Genomic DNA, 20,723 nt, shown 5'->3' with positions numbered 1-20,723 from the left:
GGAACTTGAATTGTCCAATTTCTTACACCTATTGATTTTGGATCGAGCCCAAAACTTGGGCAACATCATAATATGGTGGGAGGAGTCCTTTGGTTAAGTTTGAGTGAAATCCGATCTTTAGAACTACCCAAAACACCAACCACTTCAAATAGGAACGAATTGCCTTTGAACTTGAATTGTCCAATTTCTTACACCCATTAATTTCGTATCGAGCCCAAAAGTTGGGCAACATCATAATATGGTGGGAGGAGTCATTTGGTTAGTTTTGAGTGAAATCCGATCTCTAGAACTTCGGAATACGCCAACCACTCTGACTAGGAACGAACTGCATTTGAACTTGATTTGTCCAATTTCTTACACCTATTGATTTCGTATCGAGCCCAAAACTTGGGCAACATCGTAATATGGTGGGAGGAGTCATTTGGTTCACTTTGAGTGAAATCCGATCTCTAGAACCACCCAATACAAAAACCACTCCAATTAGGAACGCACTGCCTTTGAACTTGAATTGTCCAATTTCTTACACCTATTGATTTCGTATCGAGCCCAAAACTTGGGCAACAACATAATATGGTGGGAGGAGTCATTTGGTTAAGTTTGAGTGAAATCCGATCTCTAGAACTATCCAAAACACCAACCATTCCAATTAGGAACGAACTGCCTTTCAACTTGAATTGTCCAAATTCTTACACCTACTGATTTCGGATCGAGCCCAAAACTTGGGCAGTATCATAATATTGTGGGAGGAGTCATTTGGTTAAGTTTGAGTGAAATCCAATCTCTAGAACTACCCAAAAATACCAACCACTCCAATTAGGAACGAATTGCCTTTGAACTTGAATTGTCCAATTTCTTACACCTATTAATTTCGTATCGAGCCCAAAAGTTGGGCAACATCATAATATGGTGGGAGGAGTCATTTGGTTGACTTTGAGTGAAATCCGATCTCTAGAACCACCCAATACAAAAACCACTCCAATTAGGAACGAACTGCCTTTGAACTTGAATTGTCCAATTTCTTACACCTATTGATTTCGGATCGAGCCCAAAACCAGGGCAACCTCATAATATGGTGGGAGGAGTCATTTGGTTAAGTTTGAGTGAAATCCGATCTCTAGAACTACCCAAAACACCAACCACTCCAATTAAGAACGAACTGCCTTTGAACCTGAATTGTCCAATTTCTTACCCCTATTTATTTCGGATCGAGCCCAGAACTTGGGCAACATCATAATATGGTGGGAGGAGTCATTTGGTTAAGTTTGAGTGAAATCCGATCCCTAGATTTACCCAATACACCAACCACTCCAATTAGGAACGAACTGCCTTTGAACTTGAATTGTCCAATTTCTTACACCTACGGATTTCGGAACGAGCCGAAAACTTGGGCAACATCATAATATGGTGGGAGGAGTCATTTCGTTATTTTTAAGTGAAATCCGATCTCTATAACTATGGAATACAACAACCACTCCGATTAGGAACGAACTGCCGTTGAACATAAATTGTCCAATTTCTTACACCTATTTATTTTGGATCGAAGCCCAAAACTTGGGCAACATCATAATATGGTGGGAGGAGTCATTTGGTTAGTTTTGATTTAAATCCGATTTCTAGCACTGTGGAATATACCAACCACTCCAATTAGGTACGGACTGCCTTAGAACTTGAATTGTCAAATTTCTTAAACATATTGATTTCGGATCGGGCCCAAAACTTGGGCGACATCATAATATGGTGGGAGGAGTCATTTTGTTAGTTTTGAGTGAAATTCGATATCTAGAACTATGGAATACACCAACCACTCCGATTGGGAACGAACTTCCTTTGAACATAAATTGTCCCTTTTCTTACACCTATTGATTTCGGATCGAGCCCAAAACTTGGTTCACATCATAATATGGTGGGAGGAGTCATTGGGTTAAGTTTGAGTGAAATCCGATCCCTAGAACTACCCAAAACACCAACCACTCCAATTAGGAACGAACTACCTTTGAACTTGAAATGTCCAATTTCTTACACCTATTGATTTCGGATCGAGCCCAAAACTTGGGCAACCTCATAATATGGTGGGAGGAGTCATTTGGTTAAGTTTGAGTGAAATCCGATCTCTAGAACTACCCAAAAACACCAACCACTCTAGTTAGGAAAGAACTGCCTTTGAACTTGAATTGTATAATTTCTTACACCTATTGATTTCGGATCGAGCCCAGAACTTGGGCAACATCAGAGTACGGTGGGTCGAGTCATTTGGTTAAGTCTGAGTGAAATCCGATCTCTAGAACTACCCAATACACCAACCACCCCAATTAGGAATGAACTGCCCTGGAATTTGAATTGTCCAATTTCTTACACCTATTGATTTCGGATCGAGCCCAAAACTTTGGCAATATCATAATATAGTGGGAGGAATCATTTGGTTAAGTTTGTGTGAAATCCGATCTCTAGAACTACCCAAAACACCAAAGACTCGAATTAGGAACGAACTGCCTTTGAACTTGAATTGTCCAATTTCTTACACCTATTGATTTCGGATCGAGCCCAAAACTTGGGCAACATCATAATACGGTGGGATGAGTCATTTGGTTAGTTTTGAGTGAAATCCGATCACTAGAACTATGGAATACACCAACCACTCCGATTAGGAACGAACTGCCTTTGAACTTGAATTGTCCAATTTCTTACAACTATTGATTTCGGATCGAGCCCAAAACTTGGGCAACATCATAATATGGTGGGAGGAGTCGTTTGGTTAAGTTTGAGTGAAATCCGATCTCTAGAACTATCCAAAACACCAACCACTCCAATTAGGAACGAACTGCTGTTGTTAATATTATGTTAACTCGCAATTGTACGGGGCAATTAGTAGTATAGCAAGACAAGTACGAGGTCGTACCCACGAAGACTGAGAAGTTAAAACTAGTTATGTACTTAGATTACCAAATTCAAGAAAGTAGGAGGTTATGTCTAAAACAGAATTTAAAACAAGAGTGGTTGTGATTGTTGAACAAAAGAAGCAAAATGAAATTGCAAACAAAAACAAGTAAACAAATGTAACAAAGAGTGGTTTTAAGAGTTGGAAAACAGATTTTGAGACTAGGGCATTCGAATCACCATAACAATTCAATTCTGGGTTATAAAGATTCAAGTAACAAGTCTAATTCAGATTCAAAGATTGATTCTAGCTAAAGTATGATTAGGCCATGGTGTTTGGTCCTAACCTTGTGTTCCTAATTCCCTAATTTGATCATTTGTTGTCTAACCTAAAATTAAGCATTAGGAACCCATTAAGCATAGAAGAACATTTTAAACAACCAAGTATGTATCTAATCCCTGTTGTCGAATGTCCATACATACTCTTCCTATTCATAGTTCAATTCGAATTAAAGCATGGTGTATACTCTTAATTCAAACCAAGATAGTTAACAAACAAGTTCTAATGGTGATCAATCATTCAAACAAGCATGTTAACTTATAAGCATAATGAATAAGAACATGAATCATGAATCAAACTTGAAACTCCAAACTTATAAACCCAGAATATTCATGTTAGGTTACATCGAAGCCCTAGTTATGGATTTAGCTACTCATAATGGAAAAGAGACTTGAACAGAAATGAGAAAACATAATGAATACAATAAGAGTAGAAAAACCCTTTTTCTGAAGTTCTTGTGGTGTCCAAGGCTTCTCCAAGTGCTTCTCCACTTCTAATGCTTCTCCAAGAGCTTCCCCACTTCTAGAAAGATGTATGAAGGATATGGAGGTGATTTGGGATGAGTTTGAGTGAGTGGTGATGGCTAAGGAAGATGAAATTCGTAGGGAAATGGAAGAGAGGTTTGCTGGAGTTGTTTTGGTGATTGTTGGAGTGTTTGGGATTTTGAGAGTGTTTGAGGATGGTTGGAGTGAATTGTGGGGGTTGTGAATCTCAGGATTTGTTGTGTCTTGAATGTGGAATGGATGTGGTATTTATAGGGAGAGGGGAGTGACAAATCTGAATTCAATATGGCTAATGCATACAACACTTGCATTATAAAAGATGAATTGGTTGATGCACTTCACTAATGCATACAACACTTGCATTATAAAATCTGAATTGGTTGATGCACTTCACCAATAGATCCCACCAGCAGCCCTAGCTCATCTTCATGTCACCATGACCAAGCTTCCAACCAGAAATGATAGCTCATACCTAGCTCACCATGACCAAGCATCCAACCAGCACATGCTGAGGTCAGCATAACCAGCAACTTCAAGGGCTTACAACTTGGGCTTCTCTTAATCAAATTAGGACTTTAAGCACTCGAAATTGAAGTTCAGAATGTCTTCTTTCCAGCCATATGTCATTTGGGCCAATCCAAGGTCGGAGGAGGAAGTTAAGGCCAAAACAAATTGCTAACTCATTTTGCGCGCTGATAAAATCCATCCTGAGCATGGCTCTGTGTTTGCTAGGTAACAGACTCCATATTTATCCAATGGGGCTGAATTTTGGATATGTTATAGTACACACCCATTGGAACAACTTGCATGAAGAATGCTGCCTCATCCGAGCTGTGTAGGTTGCTGAAACAAAGCTTGCAATATGACCTACGGAACTGGACTGGCAGGGGGCTGTAGCCAAAATGAGTTTGTCTTTTAAGCTCTTCTTCCATTCATCCAAATTAGGCCTTAACATGCTTGAATTGCATGAATTATGCTCTCTTGCTCTATTGGCCTACAAAACACACAAAGGGAGGGAAATAACTTAGAATTATAGGAACTAAGCAAAAGAAGTAAGTAAATTGGGCATGTATATGTATGAAATTATGAGCTTAACACACCCCCAAACTTGGATTTTGCTAGTCCTCGAGCAAAACAAAAGAGAAACAAAGATAAAAACAAAACAAGAAGTTAACTAGACCACTTTCGTAGGTAACTCGATTGCATTGAGCGTATGCAACAAGCCTTTAAACCTCTAGGCATCCCTAGTAGGAGGAGTTGTGTCTCCTGAGGGTTTAACAGATACGATACCCACAAACGTTTTTCTAACTCTACAAAACAAAATGGTTAGAAAAACAACTTTGAAATCAACTAATGAAAATGAAAGAAAGTTTTAGTCATACCTCCAACACCATAGAGTTGCCAAGATAGGTCATCAATCAGTGTGTACAAGTGGAAGCTATAGCTCAAAGGCACACAGTTTCAAAGCAAGCACACTCAAACCTTGAATAGAGAACATGCTTCGACTCTAATTCTCACAGATAACACTCAATCACTCAGAACCTATGTTTTAATTCTCTCAAGAAAGCATAAGTGAGTGTATGAAATAGAAGCACAAATTTGGTTAGATCTCATGAAAGGAATTAAATACTAAGAATAGAGATACACACATACTTACCAGCACCCATGAATACATCCTCAAAGATCAGCTAGGTCTTTCACAATGTTGTAATGAAAGGCTAAGGTTTAGGGGAAATGGAAGAATTGGAAGGAAAAACAAATAACTTAAGAACATACCAAGGTTGCATGCTTCATTAATCTGCAAGGCATCATTGATTTAGATTGGCATGACAGCAAACTTCATGGTATCTCCTGGCATAGACTTTATTTTTCACACTTAGATCAAATCGAAACACTTTCATCTTCGTTGATTTGATCTGCATCTTCATTAACTTCATTGCACAGATTCACATCATCTTTATTTAGGTACATGGCTGCAACTTCCTTGCTTCAAACTTTATCTTGGCACACCTTGGTATATTTCTAAGCTATAGGGTATGGCTACAATAGGTCAAGTATCTCAGATTGAGATACAAAGGTAGGGAAATGATGAGGGTGATAGAAGAAAAGGCTTTAAGTGTTTGGCTTCAAGAGGGTTGATGGAACACACATATAGGTAGGGTGAAAAGAAAGCACATAGAATGGTTATGCACACATAGCCTAGCATCACTTCAATGAGTTCATTCATGAATGAGAGCAAGCACATGATATCTGCAAAAGAGAATCATCCTTAGTATTCAATCAAAATGGAATAATGAGATCAATTAGAGTGAATTGAAGAAAATAAGTATGGATGAGAAATAGAACACTTTAAACCCTCTCAAGAAAGCAATTAGGCTCGATATAGCTCACTAGGGTAGTCTCCACTATTTTCCTTCAAGAATTTGAGCGTGGTACTTTAGCCACCAGAATTCTAAGAGCAAAAGCTTTGTGAAGTGCAAAATTCTGATATGAAAACCTCAAATAGCAGCTCCATAGCATTGATTGTATGACATTCTTTAAAAAAAATAAAAATAAAAAATAAAAAAAATAAAAAAAATAAAAAATAAAATTGTGACAAGAGAACGAAAATTGAAAACACAAATGGATAAGAAAATTGAAATTGAAAACCTTCCCCCCAGACCTGAATTGAACATTGTCCTCAATGTGAAAGCATACAAAAGATGATTGAGAACAAACAAATGATAAAGGGAAAAGTTTAGAAGAAGGTTTAGGAAAAATAAAAAATAAAAAAAATGAATATATAAGCAACTCATGGATGACCAGTTAAGGGCCTCAGAAAACACAGCCAGGGGATCCGGGAAGGTTGGAGGGGTCACAATGGTCCCGCTTAAAACCCAAACTTCTTAGACACCGAAGGTGTCGCCTAAAGAACTCCTAGACACTGTATTGACGGAAGTGCTCACTGGAGTTACCATAAGTTAGCTCATATGAAAAATCTTTTTAAATTTTTAAATTTTTTTATTATTTTTTTTAAATTTTTATAAAAAAAAAAAAAAAACAGAAATTTAAAATAATAACAAGTAAAGAGAAAGGATTGAAATGCTCCCCCTTGATGCGATTAGGTCGATTGCTACCAAGCACCTTCTTCTTGAACACATGGGTTGCCTCCCAAGAAGCGCCTTAGTTACTGTCTTGGCAAGACATTGTGCAATCAGCTAAGTTGATGGTACGAAGGGAAGTTGATCTACCACATGGCCAGTTTGGATGCCAGCTGAAACTCCCTCATAGAATGGCTTTAAACGTTGTCCATTTACTTTGAAAGTCGAGCCATCTTTAGGGTTTTGAATCTCCACAGCTCCATAGGGAGAAACATTGACCACGGTGAATGGGCCTTGCCATCTAGACTTCAATTTTCCTGGAAAGAGACGCAAACGTGAGTTAAACAAAAGAACTGACATACCTTTGGAGAACTCTTTCCGTTGAATGTTTCTGTCATGGTAACTCTTGGTTCGTTCTTTGTAAAGCTTTGCATTCTCATAAGACTCATGTCTAATTTCTTCCAATTCATTCAGCTGAAACTTTCTTGCATGGCCTGCCTTGTCTAGATCAAAATTTAACTTCTTGATGGCCCAAAAAGCATTGTGTTCAAGCTCCATTGGCAGGTGACAAGCTTTCCCAAACACAAGACGATAAGGGCTCATTCCAATAGGAGTCTTATATGCTGTCCTATAAGCCCATAATGCATCATTGAGCTTGGCTGCCCAATCTTTCCTTGTATTGTTCACCACCTTCTCCAGGATGTGCTTAATTTCTCTATTGCTTATTTCCACTTGACCAGAAGTTTGCGGATGATATGGTGTAGAGACTCGATGGGTGATGTTGTACTTCTTCATGAGTGCTTCGAATGGCTTGTTACAGAAGTGGCTGCCTCCATCACTAATGACAGCCCTTGGAGTACCAAACCTTGTGAAAATATTATCCTTCAAGAACTTCAGCACCACCTTATAATCATTGGTTTTGGTGGCTATGGCTTCCACCCATTTAGACACATAATCAACAGCAACAAGTATGTAAGTATAACCAAAGGAAGATGGGAATGGTCCCATGAAATCAATACCCCACACATCGAAGAGCTCCACAACAAGTATGTTATTCAATGGCATTTCATTCCTGCGACTTATGTTCCCCATCCTTTGGCACCTATCACACTTAACACAAAAATTAAATGCATCTTTAAATAGAGTGGGCCAAAAGAAACCAGATTGCAGAATTTTAAGTGCTGTTTTCTTAGCTCCAAAGTGACCTCCACAGGCCAATTCGTGGCTATGCCTAAGTATGCTTTCTTGCTCTTCTTCTGGAACACATCTTCTGATGAGTTGATCCGGGCAATGCTTGAATAAGAAAGGTTCATCCCATACATAATGTTTCACCATGGAAAAGAACTTCTTCTTATCCTGAGAAGTTAGATCATTTCTAAGAACACCACAAGCAAGATAATTAACAAAATCAGCATACCATGGCTCTTTGACTTGGGCAGCATATAGTTGTTCATCAGGGAAAGTCTCATTCAAGGGTAGCACAGCTCCTCCTTTTTCTTCAACCACAATTCTGCTCAAATGATCAGCTACCACATTCTCACATCCCTTCTTATCTCGAATCTCCAAATCGAATTCTTGCAGCAAGAGAATCCATCTAATCAAGCGTGGTTTGGCATCCTTCTTAGTGAGCAAGTATCTAAGGGCTGCATGGTCAGAATAAACAATTACTTTAGAACCAACAAGGTAAGAACGAAATTTTTCTAAAGCAAAAACCACAGCAAGCAACTCCTTCTCTGTTGTGGAGTAGTTGATTTGAGCATCATTCAAGGTCCGGCTAGCATAATGAATCACATGGGGCAGCTTGTTCTTCTTTTGACCTAAAACTGCACCAATAGCAAAGTCAGAGGCATCACACATTATTTCAAATGGTAAAGACCAATCCGGAGCTATGATAATAGGGGCTGAAGTTAGCTCCCTCTTCAAGGTAGAAAAAGCTTCCATGCAAGCTTCATTAAACTCAAAAACAGCATCCTTAGCAAGGAGATTACACAATGGCCTTGTAATGCTTGAGAAATTTTTGATGAACCTTCTGTAGAATCCAGCATGACCTAGAAAGCTTCTAATTCCTTTAACAGAGGTAGGGGGTGGAAGATTTGAGATGAGGTCGATCTTGGCTTTATCCACTTCGATTCCCTTGCTTGAAATCACATGGCCTAGTACAATGCCTTGTCTCACCATGAAGTGACACTTCTCCCAATTCAAAATCAGATTTGTTTCCTGGCATCTTTTAAGCACTAGAGACAAGTGGTGAAGACAATTATCAAAAGAGGAACCAAAAACTGAAAAATCATCCATAAATACCTCAATGAATCGTTCCACCATATCTGAAAAGATTGACATCATGCATCTTTGGAAAGTTGCTGGGGCATTGCATAAACCGAATGGCATCCTTCTATAAGCAAACGTACCAAATGGGCATGTGAATGTGGTTTTCTCTTGGTCTTCCGGAGCAATGGGAATTTGATTATAACCTGAAAAACCATCAAGAAAACAATAGTAAGCATGGCCGGATAAACGTTCAAGCATTTGATCAATAAAAGGTAAGGGGAAATGATCTTTTCTAGTGGATGTGTTCAACTTCCTGTAATCAATGCAAACTCTCCAACCAGTGACAGTTCGTGTAGGAACTAGCTCATTCTTCTCATTCTTCACAACGGTGATTCCGGACTTCTTTGGAACAACTTGCACAGGGCTCACCCACTTAGAATCTGAAATTGGGTAGATGATTCCTACATCGAGTAGCTTTAAAACTTCAGCTCTAACCACCTCTTTCATGTTGGGATTTAGCCTCCTTTGGGCATCACGAGATGGTTTGCTGTCTTCTTCCATTAAAATCCGGTGCATGCACATGCTTGGACTAATTCCTTTGATGTCTGCTATGGTCCACCCAATGGCTGTTTTATGCTCTTTTAGAACTTTAATTAAGCTCTCTTCTTCATGTGAGGAGAGACCTGCAGCAATTATAACAGGGAGAGTTTCGTTAGCACCCAAAAATGTATATTTAAGATTATTGGGAAGAGGTTTAAGTTCTAGCTTTGGTGGGATGACAATGGATGGCTCCAATTTCGTGGATGATGGTCCAAGAGGCTCGATTGGTGGCCTAAAGGATGGTGGGTATGGCGGAAACACTTCTAAGGCAGCCACCACTTCTTGGAACTCCGGTTCACAAAGATCTTCCTCTTCTTGTGTTAAGACAGCTTCTAGAGCATCATTAGACTTTCTCTGCAAAATTTTGGAAGAAACCTCATGATCCACAACATCAATTGAAAAGCAAGAATCAAGAGAGATAGAAGGTTGAGATAGAGCATTAAGCATTTTAAATTCAACAGTTTCACCCAAAACAGTCATGGAGAGAGTGCTATCTTTCACTTTGATGATTGTGTCTGCAGTGGCCATGAATGGCCTGCCTAGGAGAATGGGATCAACACGATCTCCATTTGGATTGTCTTCCATGTCCATCACTACAAAATCAGCAGGGAGAATTAGTGTATTAACTTGAACTAGAATATCTTCTACAATACCTTTTGGATATTTTATAGAATGATCAGCTAGTTCAAGTCGCATTGAAGTCTTCTTCATCCCTTCTAAGCCAAGCTCTTGATAAACTGAATATGGCAAAACATTGATGCTTGCTCCCAAGTCCAACATGGCTCTTCCAACCTTCTTGCCTCCAATGTTAATGGGAATGTCAAAGCTGCCAGGATCATCTAGTTTTGGTGGAAGCTTCCTTTGCAATACAGCACTTACATTCTGGTCGAGCTTTACTCCTTCATTTGGAGCGAAATTGAGCTTGTGAGTTTTCAAGTCCTTGATGAATTTTCCATATGCAGGAATCTGTTCAATAAGATCAAGCAAAGGCAAATTGATATTAACTTTACTCAAAATATCATAAATCTCTTTAAAAGCCTTATCTTGCTTTGCTTTCTTAAGACGGCCTGGAAATGGAATCTGTGGAACATATGGAGCGGGTGGCACGTATCTATCTTCTTGAAGATGTGGTGGCACAAATTTGTCATCCCTTTTATGCAATTGGAATTGATCGGATTTCTGAGAATCTGATTTGGCCTTAGGAGCAGATTGAGAAGTTTTGAGTTGTTCTCCTTCCGTGGCCATGGTCTCCTCCTCTTCATTTTCTACAATCACAACATCATTTGAAAGATTAGAATCATCTTTATTATCAATGATCTTACCTGATCTGAGCACATGAATGGCCTTGGCTTCTGGGTTCTTTGGATTGATCTCAGTTTGGCTTGGCCATTTCCCAGGCACTCTTTGAGTTATTTCAGCAGCTATTTGGCCTAATTGGACTTCCAATTTGGAGATGGCAGCTTGTGTAGTTTGCTGAAAATTGGATTGGTTGATTGCCATCTGCTTCACTATATCTTCCAATGATGATGATGATTGTTGTGGCCTTTGGAATGAAGGGGGATTTGCTTGATTCTGGGTATTTCTCCATGAAAAGTTTGGATGATTCCTCCAACCTGGATTATAACTTTGAGAGTATGGATCATTTCTTGGACCTTGGTTGTAGGAATTTACCAACTTAGCTTGCTCTTGCACAAATTCTGGATATCCAGCCCCAAGTGGACAAGCTGTGGTAGCATGGTCATGAGATTCACAAATGCTACACACTTCCTTCGGAGGGCTTCTTGAGTTTAATGCAAGAAGAGCATCTAGCTTTTGTTCCAGTTTTGAAATCTGCACACTAGAAGCATCATTAGAACCACTAATAACACGTTTACCTCTTGTATCCGTATGTTGGGTCTCCATTGCTATCTCCTCAAAGAGTTCGTACGTTTCTTCTGGAGTTTTGGTTTTAAAAGAACCACCTGCAAAATTGGTGACTATATTATGACTAGAAGGGGTTAGTCCTTTATAAAACATACGCATTTGAAGCTTCAATGGAATCCCATGATGAGGACATTGGTTGAGCAACCCATTGAATTTCTCCCATGCTTCACAAAACGATTCATCATCTTGCTGTGCAAATAACAAGATCTTGTCCCTAAGCATGTCGGTCTTTTGCGTGGAGAAGTATTTTTCCAGGAACTTCTTTTGAATGGCAGACCATGTAGTGAGTGAACCAGGCTTCAAAGAATTCAACCAATACTTCGCCTTATCCTTTAAAGTGTATGGAAACACTCTCATTCGAAGTTGATCTTCTGTCACACCTGTCAAGGGAAAAGAACTCACAACATTAAAAATATCCTTTATATGAGTCAATGGATCTTCATTAGGTAAACCATAAAAGGAAGGCAGCATATTAAGATGAGAAGATTTAAGCTCATAATTTCGAGCTACAGTGGGCAGCAAAATGCTTGAAGGAGATGCTGGAATTGTTGGGATATCAAGTTCTCCCATGAACTCAATGGCAGCCATCATTTCTTCTTCTTCTTGGTCTGAACTTGCTTCCGAATTTGAAAGTGAAGAACCGGGAAGTTCAGTGTGGAGAGCAAGACTTGTAAATGTAGCAAGAGCTTGCTCTTTTGCAGTTGACAACTCCCTTTCTAGACGATTCTGAATTTCAGAGGTCACTCGTCTGGGTTGCAATGATGGTCCTGCGTTCAAAGATCTAGAACGTTGGAACGAAGACCTCACTTGTTCAAGTAATGGATTTTTAGACATAAACTACCTGAAACAGAAAATTAGATTAATTAGAAACACTAAAAAGAATAGGGTAACCTTGGGCACATAACCAGGGAAGAACTTTCGTTCAGTCCCCGGCAACGGCGCCAAAATTTGTTGTTAATATTATGTTAACTCGCAATTGTACGGGGCAATTAGTAGTATAGCAAGACAAGTACGAGGTCGTACCCACGAAGACTGAGAAGTTAAAACTAGTTATGTACTTAGATTACCAAATTCAAGAAAGTAGGAGGTTATGTCTAAAACAGAATTTAAAACAAGAGTGGTTGTGATTGTTGAACAAAAGAAGCAAAATGAAATTGCAAACAAAAACAAGTAAACAAATGTAACAAAGAGTGGTTTTAAGAGTTGGAAAACAGATTTTGAGACTAGGGCATTCGAATCACCATAACAATTCAATTCTGGGTTATAAAGATTCAAGTAACAAGTCTAATTCAGATTCAAAGATTGATTCTAGCTAAAGTATGATTAGGCCATGGTGTTTGGTCCTAACCTTGTGTTCCTAATTCCCTAATTTGATCATTTGTTGTCTAACCTAAAATTAAGCATTAGGAACCCATTAAGCATAGAAGAACATTTTAAACAACCAAGTATGTATCTAATCCCTGTTGTCGAATGTCCATACATACTCTTCCTATTCATAGTTCAATTCGAATTAAAGCATGGTGTATACTCTTAATTCAAACCAAGATAGTTAACAAACAAGTTCTAATGGTGATCAATCATTCAAACAAGCATGTTAACTTATAAGCATAATGAATAAGAACATGAATCATGAATCAAACTTGAAACTCCAAACTTATAAACCCAGAATATTCATGTTAGGTTACATCGAAGCCCTAGTTATGGATTTAGCTACTCATAATGGAAAAGAGACTTGAACAGAAATGAGAAAACATAATGAATACAATAAGAGTAGAAAAACCCTTTTTCTGAAGTTCTTGTGGTGTCCAAGGCTTCTCCAAGTGCTTCTCCACTTCTAATGCTTCTCCAAGAGCTTCCCCACTTCTAGAAAGATGTATGAAGGATATGGAGGTGATTTGGGATGAGTTTGAGTGAGTGGTGATGGCTAAGGAAGATGAAATTCGTAGGGAAATGGAAGAGAGGTTTGCTGGAGTTGTTTTGGTGATTGTTGGAGTGTTTGGGATTTTGAGAGTGTTTGAGGATGGTTGGAGTGAATTGTGGGGGTTGTGAATCTCAGGATTTGTTGTGTCTTGAATGTGGAATGGATGTGGTATTTATAGGGAGAGGGGAGTGACAAATCTGAATTCAATATGGCTAATGCATACAACACTTGCATTATAAAAGATGAATTGGTTGATGCACTTCACTAATGCATACAACACTTGCATTATAAAATCTGAATTGGTTGATGCACTTCACCAATAGATCCCACCAGCAGCCCTAGCTCATCTTCATGTCACCATGACCAAGCTTCCAACCAGAAATGATAGCTCATACCTAGCTCACCATGACCAAGCATCCAACCAGCACATGCTGAGGTCAGCATAACCAGCAACTTCAAGGGCTTACAACTTGGGCTTCTCTTAATCAAATTAGGACTTTAAGCACTCGAAATTGAAGTTCAGAATGTCTTCTTTCCAGCCATATGTCATTTGGGCCAATCCAAGGTCGGAGGAGGAAGTTAAGGCCAAAACAAATTGCTAACTCATTTTGCGCGCTGATAAAATCCATCCTGAGCATGGCTCTGTGTTTGCTAGGTAACAGACTCCATATTTATCCAATGGGGCTGAATTTTGGATATGTTATAGTACACACCCATTGGAACAACTTGCATGAAGAATGCTGCCTCATCCGAGCTGTGTAGGTTGCTGAAACAAAGCTTGCAATATGACCTACGGAACTGGACTGGCAGGGGGCTGTAGCCAAAATGAGTTTGTCTTTTAAGCTCTTCTTCCATTCATCCAAATTAGGCCTTAACATGCTTGAATTGCATGAATTATGCTCTCTTGCTCTATTGGCCTACAAAACACACAAAGGGAGGGAAATAACTTAGAATTATAGGAACTAAGCAAAAGAAGTAAGTAAATTGGGCATGTATATGTATGAAATTATGAGCTTAACAACTGCCTTTCAACTTGAATTGTCCAATGTCTTACACCTACTGATTTCGGATCGAGCCCAAAATTTGGGCAGTATCATAATTTGTGGGATGAGTCACTTGGTTAAATTTGAGTGAAATCCAATCTCTAGAACTACCCAAAAACACCAACCAACCCAATTAGGAACGAACTACCTTTGAACACGAATTGTCCAATTTCTTACACCTATTGATTTCGGATCGAGCTCAAAAGTTGGGCAACATCATAATATGGTGGGAGGAGTCATTTGGTTGAGTTTGAGTGAAATCCGATCTCTAGAACCACCCAATACAAAAACCACTCCAATTAGGAGCGAACTGCCTTTGGACATGAATTGTCCAATTTCTTACCCCTATTGATTTTGGAACGTGCCCAAAAATTGAGCAACATCATAATATGGTGGGAGGAGTCATTTGGTTAGTTTTGATTTAAATCCGATCTCTAGAACTATGGAATATACCAACCACTCCAATTAGGACCGAACTGCCTTTGAACATAAATTGTCCAATTTCTTACGCCTATTGATTTCAGATCGAGCCCAAAACTTGGGCAACATCATAATATGGTCGGAGGAGTCATTTGGTTAAGTTTGAGTGAAATCCGATCTCTAGAACTACCCAAAACACCAACCACTCCAATTAGGAACGAACTGCCTTTGAACTTGAATTGTCCAATTTCTTACCCCTATTTATTTCGGAACGAGCCCAAAACTTGGGCAACAAGTTAATATGGTCGGAGGAGTCATTTGGTTAAGTTTGAGTGAAATCCGATCTCTAGAACTACCCAAAACACCAACCACTCCAATTAGGAACGAACTGCCTTTGAACTTGAATTGTCCAATTTCTTACCCCTACTTATTTCGGATCGAGCCCAAAACTTGGGCAACATCATAATACGGTGGGAGGAGTCATTTGGTTAGGTTTGAGTGAAATCCGATCTCCAGAACTACCCAAAACACCAACCACTCCAATTAGGAACGAACTGCCTTTGAACATGAACTGTCAAATTTCTTACACCTATTGATTTCGGATCGAGCCCAAAACTTGGGCAACCTCATAATATGCTGGGAGGAGTCACTTGGTTAAGTTTGGGTGAAATCCGATCTCTAGAACTACCCAAAACACCAACCACTCCAATTAGGAACGAACTGCCCTTTGAACTTGAATTGTCCAATTTCTCAAACCTATTGATTTTGGATCGAGCCCAAAACTTGGGCAACATCATAATATGGTGGGAGGAGTCATTTTGTTAGTTTCGAGTGAAATTCGATCTCTAGAACTATGGAATACACCAACCACTCCGTTTAGGAACGAACTGCCTTTGAACAAAAATTGTCCAATTTCTTACACCTATTGATTTCGGATCGAGCCCAAAACTTGGCTAACATCATAATATGGTGGGAGGAGTCATTCGGTTAAGTTTGAGTGAAATCCGATCTCTAGAACTACCCAAAACACCAACCACTCCAATTAGGAACGAACTGCCTTTGAACTTGAACTGTCCAATTTCTTACACCTATTGATTTCGGATCGAGCCCAAAACTTGGGCAACCTCATAATATGGTCGGAGGAGTCACTTGGTTAAGTTTGGGAGAAATCCGATCTCTGGAACTACCCAAAACACCAACCACTCTAATTAGGAACGAACTGCCTTTGAACTTGAATTGTCCAATTTCTTACACCTATTGATTTCGGATCGAGCCGAAAACATGGGCAACAACATAATATGGTGGGTGGAGTCATTTGGTTAGTTTTGAGTGAAATCCGATCTCTTGAACTATGGAATACACCAACCACTCCAATTAGGAACGAACTGCCTTCGAACATGAATTGTCCAATGTCTTACCCCTATTGATTTCGGATCGAGCCCAAAACTTGGGCAACATCATAATATGGTGGGAGGAGTCATTTGGTTAAGTTTGAGTGAAATCCGATCTCTAGAACTACCCAAAACACCAACCACTCCAATTAGGAAAGAAATGCCTTTGAACTTGAATTGTCCAATTTCTTACACCTATTGATTTCGGATCTAGCCCAAAACTTGGGCAACATCATAATATGGTGGGAGGAGTCATTTGGTTAGTTTTGGGTGAAATCGGATCTCTAGAACTATGGAATACACCAACCACTCCGATTAGGAACGAACTGCCTTTGAACATGAATTGTCCACCTTCTTACACCTATTGATTTCGGATCGAGCCCAAAACTTGGGAAACATCATAAAATGGTGGGAGTAGTCCTTTGGTTAAATTTAAGTGAAATCCGATCACCAGAACTACCCAATACACCAACCCACCCAATTAGGAACGAACTGCCTTTGAACATGAATTGTCCAATTTCTTACACCTATTGATTTCGCATCGAGCCTAAAACCTGGGCAACATCATAATATGGTGGGAGGAGTCATTTGCTTAAGTTTGAGTGAAATCCGATCTCTAGAACTACCCAAAACACCAACCACTGCAATTAGGAACGAACTGCCTTTGAAATTGAATTGTCAAATTTCTTACCCCTATTTATTTCGGATCGAGCCCAAAAGTTGGGCAACATCATAATATGGTGGGAGGAGTCATTTGGTTAAGTTTGAGTGAAATCCGATCTCTAGAACTACCCAAAACACCAAACATTCCAATTAGGAATGAACTGCCTTTGAACTTGAATTGTCCAATTTCTAACCCCTATTTATTTCGGGTCGATCCCGAAACTTGGGCCACAACATAATATGGTGGGGGGAGTCATTTGGTTAAGTTTGAGTGAAATCCGATCTCTAGAACTACCCAAAACACGAACCACTCCAATGAGGAACGAAATGCCTTTGAACCTGAATTGTCCAATTTCTGACCCCTATTTATTTCGGATCGAGCCCTGAACTTGGGCAACATCATAATATGGTGGGACGATTCATTTGGTTAAGTTTGAGTGAAATCAGATCTCTAGAACTACCCAAAACACCAACCACACCAATGAGGAACGAACTGCCTTTGAACTTGAACTGTCCAATTTCTTACACCTATTGATTTCGGATCGAGCCCAAAACTTGGGCAACCTCATAATATGGTGGGAGGAGTCACTTGGTTAAGTTTGGGTGAAATCCGATCTCTGGAACTACCCAAAACACCAACCACACCAATGAGGAACGAACTGCCTTTGAACTTGAATTGTCCAATTTCTTACACCTATTGATTTCGGATCGAGCCGAAAACATGGGCAACAACATAATATGGTGGGAGGAGTCATTTGGTTAGTTTTGAGTGAAATCCGATCTCTTGAACTATGGAATACACCAACCACTCCGATTAGGAACGAACTGCCTTTGAACATGAATTGTCCAATGTCTTACCCCTATTGATTTCGGATCGAGCCCAAAACTTGGGCAACATCATAATATAGTGGGAGGAATCATTTGGTTAAGTTTGTGTGAAATCCGATCTCTAGAACTACCCAAAACACCAAAGACTCGAATTAGGAACGAACTGCCTTTGAACTTGAATTGTCCAATTTCTTACACCTATTGATTTCGGATCGAGCCCAAAACTTGGGCAACATCATAATACGGTGGGATGAGTCATTTGGTTAGTTTTGAGTGAAATCCGATCACTAGAACTATGGAATACACCAACCACTCCGATTAGGAACGAACTGCCTTTGAACTTGAATTGTCCAATTTCTTACAACTATTGATTTCGGATCGAGCCCAAAACTTGGGCAACATCATAATATGGTGGGAGGAGTCATTTGGTTAAGTTTGAGTGAAATCCGATCTCTAGAACTATCCAAAACACCAACCACTCCAATTAGGAACGAACTGCCTTTCAACTTGAATTGTCCAATGTCTTACACCTACTGATTTCGGATCGAGCCCAAAACTTGGGCAGTATCATAATTTGTGGGATGAGTCACTTGGTTAAATTTGAGTGAAATCCAATCTCTAGAACTACCCAAAAACACCAACCAACCCAATTAGGAACGAACTGCCTTTGAACACGAATTGTCCAATTTCTTACACCTATTGATTTCGGATCGAGCCCAAAAGTTGGGCAACATCATAATATGGTGGGAGGAGTCATTTGGTTGAGTTTGAGTGAAATCCGATCTCTAGAACCACCCAATACAAAAACCACTCCAATTAGGAGCGAACTGCCTTTGGACATGAATTGTCCAATTTCTTACCCCTATTGATTTTGGAACGTGCCCAAAAATTGAGCAACATCATAATATGGTGGGAGGAGTCATTTGGTTAGTTTTGATTTAAATCCGATCTCTAGAACTATGGAATATACCAACCACTCCAATTAGGACCGAACTGCCTTTGAACATAAATTGTCCAATTTCTTACGCCTATTGATTTCAGATCGAGCCCAAAACTTGGGCAACATCATAATATGGTCGGAGGAGTCATTTGGTTAAGTTTGAGTGAAATCCGATCTCTAGAACTACCCAAAACACCAACCACTCCAATTAGGAACGAACTGCCTTTGAACTTGAATTGTCCAATTTCTTACCCCTATTTATTTCGGAACGAGCCCAAAACTTGGGCAACAAGTTAATATGGTCGGAGGAGTCATTTGGTTAAGTTTGAGTGAAATCCGATCTCTAGAACTACCCAAAACACCAACCACTCCAATTAGGAACGAACTGCCTTTGAACTTGAATTGTCCAATTTCTTACCCCTACTTATTTCGGATCGAGCCCAAAACTTGGGCAACATCATAATACGGTGGGAGGAGTCATTTGGTTAAGTTTGAGTGAAATCCGATCTCCAGAACTACCCAAAACACCAACCACTCCAATTAGGAACGAACTGCCTTTGAACATGAACTGTCAAATTTCTTACACCTATTGATTTCGGATCGAGCCCAAAACTTGGGCAACCTCATAATATGCTGGGAGGAGTCACTTGGTTAAGTTTGGGTGAAATCCGATCTCTAGAACTACCCAAAACACCAACCACTCCAATTAGGAACGAACTGCCCTTTGAACTTGAATTGTCCAATTTCTCAAACCTATTGATTTTGGATCGAGCCCAAAACTTGGGCAACATCATAATATGGTGGGAGGAGTCATTTTGTTAGTTTCGAGTGAAATTCGATCTCTAGAACTATGGAATACACCAACCACTCCGTTTAGGAACGAACTGCCTTTGAACAAAAATTGTCCAATTTCTTACACCTATTGATTTCGGATCGAGCCCAAAACTTGGCTAACATCATAATATGGTGGGAGGAGTCATTCGGTTAAGTTTGAGTGAAATCCGATCTCTAGAACTACCCAAAACACCAACCACTCCAATTAGGAACGAACTGCCTTTGAACTTGAACTGTCCAATTTCTTACACCTATTGATTTCGGATCGAGCCCAAAACTTGGGCAACCTCATAATATGGTCGGAGGAGTCACTTGGTTAAGTTTGGGTGAAATCCGATCTCTGGAACTACCCAAAACACCAACCACTCTAATTAGGAACGAACTGCCTTTGAACTTGAATTGTCCAATTTCTTACACCTATTGATTTCGGATCGAGCCGAAAACATGGGCAACAACATAATATGGTGGGTGGAGTCATTTGGTTAGTTTTGAGTGAAATCCGATCTCTTGAACTATGGAATACCCCAACCACTCCAATTAGGAACGAACTGCCTTCGAACATGAATTGTCCAATGTCTTACCCCTATTGATTTCGGATCGAGCCCAAAACTTGGGCAACATCATAATATGGTGGGAGGAGTCATTTGGTTAAGTTTGAGTGAAATCCGATCTCTAGAACTACCCAAAACACCAACCACTCCAATTAGGAAAGAAATGCCTTTGAACTTGAATTGTCCAATTTCTTACACCTATTGATTTCGGATCTAGCCCAAAACTTGGGCAACATCATAATATGGTGGGAGGAGTCATTTGGTTAGTTTTGGGTGAAATCGGATCTCTAGAACTATGGAATACACCAACCACTCCGATTAGGAACGAACTGCCTTTGAACATGAATTGTCCACCTTCTTACACCTATTGATTTCGGATCGAGCCCAAAACTTGGGAAACATCATAAAATGGTGGGAGTAGTCATTTGGTTAAATTTAAGTGAAATCCGATCACCAGAACTACCCAATACACCAACCCACCCAATTAGGAACGAACTGCCTTTGAACATGAATTGTCCAATTTCTTACACCTATTGATTTCGCA

General features: G+C 39.6%; 1 non-coding gene across 1 annotated transcript; it reads left to right on the top strand.

Moving 5' to 3' along the window:
- Positions 1–11,703: 11,703 nt before the first annotated feature.
- Positions 11,704–11,810, top strand: LOC148296548 (small nucleolar RNA R71). Its single transcript, XR_015834164.1, has one exon. It is a non-coding gene; the product is annotated as a small nucleolar RNA R71 (small nucleolar RNA).
- The last annotated feature ends 8,913 nt before the right edge of the window (positions 11,811–20,723 follow it).

The sequence above is a fragment of the Prunus avium genome, chromosome 2 (assembly GCF_965620075.1).
Source record: "Prunus avium chromosome 2, drPruAviu1.hap1.1, whole genome shotgun sequence".
NCBI lineage: Eukaryota > Viridiplantae > Streptophyta > Magnoliopsida > Rosales > Rosaceae > Prunus > Prunus avium.
This window is presented reverse-complemented; position numbering and strand designations above follow the sequence as displayed.